This window comes from Silene latifolia, chromosome 4, assembly GCF_048544455.1.
Source record: "Silene latifolia isolate original U9 population chromosome 4, ASM4854445v1, whole genome shotgun sequence".
NCBI classification, from domain to species: Eukaryota; Viridiplantae; Streptophyta; class Magnoliopsida; order Caryophyllales; family Caryophyllaceae; genus Silene; species Silene latifolia.
In genome coordinates this window covers 7,823,305-7,834,306 of record NC_133529.1, presented here as the reverse complement: position 1 = coordinate 7,834,306, position 11,002 = coordinate 7,823,305, and positions in this window count along the sequence as shown.

Here is an 11,002-nt window from a genome sequence, read left to right as displayed (position 1 = left end):
GCCCTAATAGAGTAAAGTGAATAATAAAAAACGCCGCAATTTTTTGAATTTAACTTGATTAAAAACGGAAACTTATCCGTCATATTGAATCGATAGATTGGAGAACTCGTTTGTACTCCTTCCAATAAAGCAACTGGACTTGCAAAAACCATGTATATGGCCGAGATCGATCGATGAAAGGAACCACGAACAGAATTACAACTGACGAGTAGTTGTAATAAAACCCAAGCATACAACAACATTCTAAAGATAAGACTTCAACGCAAATCATGAAGAAAAGTACGTACAACTTTCAAATGGATAAGAATTCAACGAAAATGATCAGACGTTCACTTTTTTTTTTTTTATTAAGAAATTAATTTGTAAATCATTAATAAAGAAATCCCGCCGGTGGGCGTTGCATATTATAAACCCACCGACAGGCAGCGGAATTTCGTATATTAGGCCTCAAGAGCGAGAGGCTCTGATATCATATTAGAAATAGAGAGGAGAAAACATAGAAGAAATCGTAGTATTATTGATGATCGTTTGTGATTATAACCATTACAATAGCTCTGTATTTATAGTACGGATAAAGATCTAAACATAATACTAATATCTCATAATAATGGTAAATATAATAATATCGATATTATTCCGATCACGGTATATCACAATATACCGTAATCTTCTAACAGGATGATCCAAATGTCGTCCATTTATATCAAGTGATGAAATTCCACTTGTAAAACTTTTATAGACTCCCGATATTTGAACTTATAACAGATGACTGGACTCTAATGCCATGTAAAATAAGACTATCCGAACAAAAAACTTAAATTAGTTATTGAAACTATAATGGTTTCATACGTCAATGAACTATTATCCTTTTTAGACCACGATCATGCTCTAACCAGGGATTATTCATGCCTACGATTGAAAAAAATCCGGAGTAACAAGTGACATCAGAATACCTAAATATTTAGCCATAATAATTGCTAGATGCAACGTACCTTTATTAATTAATTGTAGAAATTTGATACGGAGCACTTCATATTACTATTGTTGAAAGCCAATATATTCCTGTTTAAATAAAGCAGTTCCAGATCAGTATACCATAGTCAAGAGTCAAGACCATCTTTTCAATGTTTTTGTCTCTTCTATATGAGCCGAGTCTTACAAAAGTCGCAAATATTTGGGTAATAAAGGAATGTTTTACATAAATTTATCGTAAATCGAATCTTTTAGTAATTACTTATCCACTAATAGGGTTGTGGTTGCATCCGTTTTAATTACAACAATGTTAGTGGAAAACCTCATTACACAAGATTAAGATCCTCTTTGGCAAACCGCAGAAGCAGATTTACAATAACAGATAACATTAGCAAAATACGATTAGCAGATTTTAAAAGCAGGTTTGACCATCGAATTAAATTATCAGAATTAAGAAAGCATGTTTGGTAATTAGCAAATTATAGGACAATTCTACCATTTTCATGTATAAAATGAATACGCTACTACAATATGCTTTTATTAGCAGTATATTCAAAAACAGTAGATTCCGGCTAATATGTTTTCTGAATATGTCATTAACCAAACACTTAAAATTAGTAGATTGATTGGTCAATCTACTTTTTACGCCGAAATCTACTAATTTCACCTAATATGCTGTTTACCAAACAACGCCTAACTCGTGGTAAATTTATTTGAGTATCAACCCATGTAAAAAAAATATAGTTATAGAGAACAATGAGTTGTCGGTTTCGAATCTTCTGAGTAAGAAACAAAACCAAAGCACAGTTAGTTAAACTTAAACTATTGCATTTCATACATTATATTATTTGGCATTGTCTCTTGTCTCAATCTACTTCTTTGGTACTGTGAACATTAATAATGTTAGGTAAGGTGGAACAATGAATAAATTGAGTTGAAACAATAAACTAAGTTTAAATTAGGTCGTTGTTGGCCCGACCTGTTTGCATGTTTTAAAAGTTCGAATAGGTGAATTTTGCATGACGTATACATATTAACTCGATGCAAAAGCATAGTAACATACAATTCTTACATGACATAAGATTATCACTAAACTGAGTTTAAATTACATGAGTTAACTTTTGTCACATTGTAATGAATGTAATCGATTAAATAAGAATTACATACATAAGTTTGAGAAAACAAATGCGGCATATACTAAGATGTGTTTTAATTTGATTAAGTTAACAATTGACGCATGTTAAAAGAACCAATTGTTCGAATACCTATAAATAATCGTTGATATTCATATATCACAAATTCTCATTTATGACGGACATATCCGTCGCAAGCTTGCGACAGGTCAAATACAACTCATGTGGGGTAGATAAGACAAAAACAAAGTGCGGAGTAGCATTCTGTTTTGTCTTATCTACCCCACATAATATTACTTGACCCGTCGCAAACTTGTGACAGATATACCCATCACAAGAGAGACTTGTTCTTCATATACTTTGTACTCCTATATGAGCAACAATTAATCAACACAAAATTATGTTTAAGGCAAGCCTATCTGTTTAGTCTATATATTAATATATTAACAACAAATTTATTCTCTCTATGCAAGTGAGATGTTATTTGCCCGTTTTAATCTTAAGAGAGAGTAACTAGTAATTAACAGCCAATACTTACTTTTGTGTAAGTCATTTTACTACTAAGACCTTGTTGTTTTTGATTTAATTTTAACTCATTTCAAATTATCTCGGCTCTATTCGATTTAGTTCAGCTCTTATCAGCCGAAAAGAACAAAGCCTTACTTCAGCACCATTCGGTTCAACTCAGCTCTATTCAATTCAGTTCAATTCAGCTCAACTTCATTCAGTTCAATTTAGTTTTGTTCCTTTCAGCCGAAAAAAACATAGCCCAACTCGCATAATTGAGGAATCAAAATGTTAATACGTGAAAAGGGCAATAAGTAGACTTATCAAACGGTCGGGCAGATCGGGTCCCGCTCGGTTTATACGGGTCGGGTTAGGATACGGGTCTGGTCAGATACGGGTCGGGTTAGATTCAGAATGCGGGTTAAGAAATAATTTCTAACGTTTTTTTAAACGATTTTTGTAATTAAAAAAAGATACTTCCTCCATTCAACTCCACTCTCCCACTTTGCTTTTTCACGTTCGTCAACGCGTGTTTTACGCGGTAAATATCGTTAACTACGTATTTGCAAAAATTATAAAAGTTAAATATTTTTAATGTACTCGTAAAGACGAATCAAACAAGAACCCACATCAATATATTTTCACTTATATATTGAGAGGAAATCGAGATTGAATGTGTATTTGTGAATAGTGTAAAAAATAGAAATAGGTAGAGTGGAGTTGAATGGAGGAAGTAAACATATTTAAAATTACTCCATTTTAGTCATATTAAACGTTTACATTAATTATATTGACATAATTATTAAAATAAAGTTTTTGAATAATTATTTTATTATTTAATATTATAAAAGTTTTATAATTTTTTAACTATTTTTTCAAATATAATATATAAATATTAATATTTTAATAAAATTCATGATTTACCTTTGACCAACCGGGTCGATCCGTTCGGATCGGGTCTCGACCCTAAAATAACGGATCACTTCGGGTTTAGGTCAAACGGGTCGCGGGTCGAAAAAACCTGGTCTATAACCCTAAAAACGGGTCAAACTCGTTGGGTATTCGGGCCGGGATTTGACAGGTCTAGCAATAAGCCAATAATCTTTTATAATGGACAACGCGGGAATGCACTAAAAGCCCACATTTGAAGCAAAGGAAGGCCCACCAACCCGGCAAATTTAAGAAAAGTCCACATTTAAAAATGTTATCTGTTGGCCCATAAATACTTCTACAAAAAAGAAATGAACAAGGGGACTGACTATTGGTCTATCCGCATTAGGTCCATGGGCTATTGTAAATTGGTGCCACTTTTACTATCCATATATACGTGGGCCGAAGAGTTCTACTCCACAACATAACGTTAATGTTTTATTGACCCGGCCCAAGACGGGTTACAAATACAAGACCTGGCAAAATGGGTCAGACCTGAATGACCCGCCCCGAAAAGGCTGACTCGAGACCCAATAATGACCCGAACTTGCTTGACCCAAATATGACCCGAAACCCCAAATGACCCGACCCGAACCTTCTTTGACGCAATATTGACCCAACCCGAGGTGACCCGAGCCGAAAAGACCCGACTCATAATTAACCCAATCCAAAATGACTTGAAGTGACCCAAAATTACCCGAAGCGACAAGTATTAAGTCATATTAATATTATATATATCAAAATAAAGTTTTATTGGTTACAACCATCCCTAATAAATGATTAAATTTGCAAGCGACCCGACCCAAAATAACTCATACCCGAAAGTGACCCGACAATAAGTCATCCGAAATTGACCCGAAACCCGAAATGACCCGACCAAACCCAACCCGAACCAAATTGTGTGACAGACCCAAAATAACTCGACCCAAAATAACTCGACCCATACATGACCCGATTGATCCATTTTGCCAAGTCTAGACTTAGAATACAATTCAAATACCGATTCAAATATAGCCCATATATTCGTGAAAAGTTTAAGTTCAACTAGATTTGACCAACAACATGGGCCAGCCTAGTACCCTTGCTGTCGGGTCACATTTCGTTAACCCTCCTTGCCTGCCAAAAGCCCGTGTGCAGCTCGGACATTGCCCGAGGCAGTTTAGGGTCTAAAATATTCAGCTCGGCTCACAAGCCCCGTAAAAAAAAAACAAAAGAAATAAGGGGGCGTTTGGTTCAATAGCATGGAATGGAATGGATTGGAATATGAACCCATAATGGTATGGGGTTCTAAATCCATTCCTTTATAAACTTGTTTGGTTCATCTAAAATTGTAGAAGGGAGGAATGGAGTTAGATACCAAGGGGGGAAGTTGGGTATGGGATTCTAGGGGGTTGGAATGGAGTTAGAATCCATTGGGTATCTAACTCCATTCCAAAACACTCCAACCAAACATTGGAATGGAGCAAATCCATTCCAATCCATTCCAAGAGAGCCAACCAAACACCCCCTAAAAAAATTGCTTCTAGGGTATTGCCAGAAGAGCTCAACACGCCTCCAATTGACCTGGCTGGTGGTTAGGTTTAGCTTCAGTCACTGATTATATAATGTTTATTACTTAGGTGAATTGAACTGAAATGAGCTGAATCAAAATTTGCTGAGATAAATAGAGCTGAAATAAGCTGAGCTGAACTTAATTACTCAAATGAGGTGAATTGATTGAAATGGGCTGAATTGAACTAAATGAGAGCTAAAATCAGCCCAAAAAACAGGACCTTATGTAGATATGTCAACCTATTTTATTGAACGTTTTATAACAAATGTTTTAAAATTTTATCTATGACCTGAGTATATGAGACCCATGTCACCCATCATCCACAACGGCAACAAATCCAATCTCATTTTATATCATATTAAGCCCAATGGTAAAGTAGGGAAAAATAATACTTTGTATTTGTTTTACCCTAAGTAGCGGTAAAAGATTATTGTGACATCCCAAGATATTATAAGGTTAAGTTGTTTTACATTGAGAAATTGAGAAGTTTGCGATATGTTCATAAGAGGTTCTATCCACCACATTATTAGTAATATGATCTTGTTCTTTTGGACTTAAGTGAGTATAAAATAATGGTTCAACAGTGCATAACTCATCTTATTGGGGTTGTGTTATAACGGCGGTGAGTTTGGTTGTTAGAATTACGCGAAAGTGATAAATAAACGCCTCTACTTTGCTACTAAGTGAAATTAACCCCTTAACTTTGTTTTGTAGTATTTCACCCCCTTAACTTTGCTCTAAAGTGAAATCAAACCTCTTTTTTTTTCTAACCAAATTCTCGCCGGAAGGTCAATATGTCATCAAATTCTCGCCGGCGATTACCATCAAATACAATTATTTCAATGGAAAAATAAATAATTGTCAATAAAAAAAAACATACAGCGGTTTATAGTATATTTAATTTCTTCATCTTTCTCGCAATCCACTAATTTTCTTTCTCACAGTCCACAAATTTGTTCATCTTTCTCAGTCCACAAATTTTCTTTTCATCGTACAAATTGAACATCTAATTGCTTCCATTTGCAGTGCAATTACTACTAAAATGTTATACTACTATACTTAGGAGATAAAGCCACTAATTTCAGAATGTTTAAGAGGATTTTATAGCAGTATACAAGATTGACGGAAAAAAGGTTGTGATTTTAAGGGTAGAATTAAATTGAGTGAAAATAATTGGGTTATTTTGGAGGGTAATAAGAGAGTGCGGAGAAGATGATTCCAATTTCCGGGTAATAGCAAAAGACAAAAACAAAGAAAGTGAATTAGGAATTGGGTAGTGTTATGAAATCGTATTCGATAGAATGCTTTACACAGATACGGAGTGCGTATTATTAATGAAAGAGGTATTTTTATACTATTTAAGTTATAACAAAGTGTGAGATATTGGTGAGATATTTAATTTCCGGTGAGATTTTGGTTGGAGGTGGAAAGGGATTTGACTTCACTTTAGAGTAAAGTTAAAGGGGTGAAATACTACAAAACAAAGTTAAGGGGGTTAATTTCACTTAGCGATAAAGTAAAGAGATTTATTTACTACTTTAGCGGTTATAATTATGGCGAGTACTTTGAGAATGCTTCTCGGATGATTGGTCCAAGTGCAAGACTTTTTAGCTCATTGTTTCATGGAATTTCGTACGGAATACATTATTTCCCCCCTTTTTATGTTCGGTCCGTTTTTCTTAAGATCATTGTTTTTCTTAACGATTTTTTAACGTGGGCTTTAATAACACATATAAAAAAAACTAATTAAAACAAGATTTACAAGAATATTTTCACTAAATATGGCAAAAAACACTAGTCAACAGATCAATTAGCCATGAAATATTTTGTTGTTTCTCTCTTTAATTAGCTAAGCAACTTCAACTACTATCATTTTTCTTAAAATCCTTTATAAATCAGACCTTCTCTAAGAGTCTAAGACTGTTAGGCTCCGTTTGACAAGACATTTCAGGTACCTGTTTTGACTGAAGTAGCTTTTTTGATAAAAATTTCAGGTAGCTTATTTTTCTGGAAGTGTTTGGCAAGTAGCTTATTTGCCCAAAAAAGCTACCTGAAATGAAATGCTAAATGCTACCTAGAGTAGCATTTCACATTTCAGGTACCTGATTCTTGGCAATATTACCTTTTTACCCTTCAATTTATAATATATTAAATAATTATTATATCCTTTTACGTCATTTTACCAAAATAAGCTACCTTTTCAGTTAGTTTGCCAAACAATATTTTATATAATCAGTCACCTTATCAGCTCCTAATTTTCGATTCCTTATCATTCTACCTTTTCGAGTTTCAATTAGCTTTTTCGGTTTTTCAAGACCTTTTCGGTTTGAGATCCTTTTCGATTCGTTTACCAAACAGAGCCTTAGTATATTGTACAAATAATTCATTATTATCCCAATCCCTCAAATCATGATACGTACACTTTCCCCCCACATTAGTCATTAATTTTGTTTTATATTCATTGTGAGGAATGCTTTAATTAAAGATAAATAAATGATCAGGACTAAAGAAGTAATTCCGAGTATGGGATCATGTACGCTTTTTATCAAACAAATTGATAAATTGATACCTAGCTACCTGAAGAATTATACATTCACACCAGACACGTATAAAATAATGACAGAAAAATGTACATGCTTCAAACAAATAGAGATAAACAACAACCCAAATTCTTGTTTAAGACGTAGATATCGTCTTAAACCTTAAGACAATAAGACGGGTCAAATATATAGGATCAAATCACATAAAAAGTTGTCTAAAAGAATGGAAATATCAAAAAATTTGTCTCTATTAGCACCATGTGATAGTTTTTGACCCGTTTTAAGATTTAAGACGGAGTGAGCAAAGTTAGGGTAGTATTTGTTTACCTGGAAGTTAAGTTCTGTAATAATCTGCGAGTTTGGAAGGATGCCGGTTTTGATTCCTTAGCTCCCAATATTTTGAAAGTTTTTTTGGAACCCTTGAAGTATGTTGCAAGGTTTATAAAGGGTAGTAAACCAGTAATGGTACGACACCGTATTATATTATTCTTTTTTTTAAAAGACATATTAAATTATTCTTTAAAACATCATATGAATGATATGATCATAATTAATAGTAAAACTAGAATAAAACAAATTTTTACAGGGAAAAATGTTGAATACCGGAGTGATTTTACGTAAGGTTTTTAATGGTCTATGACTTTATGTACAACTTTCTTACATAGTATTTTTGTTTGAGACCAATTAAAAATGAGCTAAGCCAAGATAGCTCTGGATCGAACTTGACTAGACGTCTAGACGTATGAATATGGATTAGGGAGTATTAATTTTTTATTTCATTAAATAATTGACCACTAAATCGCCCCAAAATAAATTATACGAAATATCTATTAAAGAAAATAATAATCGTTTTAATATAAAAAGTGATCATTTTACAATAATAAAATGTGGTCTATTTTTATTATGAAGTGAAGTGTGTGCACTGTACAACAGAGTCTTATAACACCCCTCACGGTTGAAATTAGTTTCAAAGTTTTTAGTTAAATTTTGAATTTTTTCGAGAGTGTCCTATATTATTTTAACCTATCCGCTTTCTTTCTTTCAAATTAAAACATTCGCCACAGTTCCGATTCATGTTCATATAATATCGTGATGTCTTTTAAATAATCCCAAAGTACATTGTCTCGCTTCATGTTCTGTCCATTTGTCCACACAATATATACGTGTTGATGAAGCAAAATCAAGACTGACTTAGTCCATCCCCCTGAGGTCCGCCGTATTATAGGGTTTCCACTGTAACAACTAACAATAATTGATTCTCGTTTTTTTCATTTCTTTAATGTGAAAAAATATTATGAAAATCCCTATATAAATATAACTCTTTTTTTGTAATAGGTATATCTGTCATAACTGTAGGGATGACAATGGATATGGTTTGGGTAGTGTCTATAGGATTCATATCCATATCCATATTATATATGTTGGATCCATATTCGACCCATATCCACAAGGTTCAAAATTTTTTGACCCATATCAAGATCCATAGGATATGGGTAGGATTTAGATCTTAAATGGTTTCGATTTTTTTCAATTTTTTTCGTTAATTTCTTCATCTTCTAAATGTACTTTCACTATTAAAATTACATGAAACGCATTAGAATGTTTAATATAATTATAAGTATAAAATATGTCGATATTTCTCATGATAAATTAACAAATTACCTCGGACGTGAAAAAGTTATTTGTTGTTTCTCGAATATTTAAATTAGGTTGTAAATTCATTCGTTAATGACTATGAAATAAGAAAACGGACATAAGAGAGTTGAATAAAAATAAGAAAACATGATTTCTATAAACGTTAGTTATTCTTATATATCTAAAAATCTAAAAATAAAATAAAAAATATGGTTTGGGTAGGGTCTGGATCTTAGTGACAAGATCCATAGCCATGTAAATTTTGCTAGATCCACATCTGACCTATATTCATTGGATCCATAAAAATGAGATCCATATCCGCCCTATCAAGGTTCGATCCAGCGAATATGGGTAGGATCCTGAATCCGCTGTCATCCCTAGTCACAAGAAAAACTTGTTGAAGTTCAAAACCTAGTACCCACATTTAGGTATATTCTTTCCCGATTTCGCATTACCAAAGCACAAATTCTCATTATAGACTGGTCGGATCCTTCTCACAAAGAGGCGGGTGGGAGGGCAAGTGGAAAACCAAGTGGGTTATCATTTAGCTTCCCACTTGCCTCTTTGTGAGAGGGATCCGACCCGTCTCTCATTATAGACGGATATCCCCCGTCTATAATGAGACTTGCTGTTACCAAAAGAAAAAGTTAGTGAGAGGATGCGGCTGAACTTTATTCTACTTCGTATATTCAGTGGTGGATCTAGAGGGGTTTGCAGGATCGATCGTTCCGGCTAGTAGTCGAAATTTTTAAAGCATTTAGTTAAAATTTTTTAACTTTTTTCGAATTTTCCTTAAATTATTACCCATTCATCCTGTTGAGAATTTTCGCCCCCGTTAGGATCAATTTCAAGCTCCGCTGTTACGTATATCCTACAGCGAGCTATGGCATAGATTCATGGTCGTACACACTGTTAAATCAAAAGAGTACATGCGTATTGATGTGGGAAGAAAATCTATAGGTGTCAACCACTCCCGATTTAGTTAATTTAATATGGACTTCCTTTTCCTTATATGTCCGACTTACGTGTAGGGATTTTCTCCAAATTGGTAGGGGTCTAATTATTACTCGTAGTACAGTATGAGGATTATGACTGCTTTTTTTGAACAAAATCACTTAATTTAAGTTACTTGAATCCTATAAGTTGATTCGATTTTAGATCGATCCTATAAGTTCGATTCGATTTTATAAGTTCGATTCGATTCGATATACTATAAGTTGATTCGATTCGAGATCCTATAAGTTGATTCGATTCGATTCTATAAGTTCGATTCGATTCGATCCTATAAGTTCAGTTCAGATCCTATAAATTCAGTTTAGAAAAGTTATATATAGAGTATTACTAGTTTTTTTGCCCGTGCGTTGCACGGATACTAAAATAAGTTGTAATTATAGTGTTTTGCATTACTTATTTTAGTTGTAAAACTCTTATGGTGCATCTAATGTTTGATATCTTTGTCTTTTTAGATTTGATCATTAGTAACCTAACGTCATGTCTATATGGAGAAGCAGTAGAGAACAACAAAATGTCTTGATCATCAAGACCTTGTTGGGTTGCGAAATGAGAGGGGAACAATAGCATGCTAAATCTCTTGTTTGGTTAGCAAATAAGGTATGAGATAAATGGTGAAGGAATGCAGGGACCAAATAGTACACTCGAGATGATATAATAGAGCAACGTGTGTAGTTAGAATCATTCTCATCATGAAAAAAAAATAACTCGAATAAAAGTTA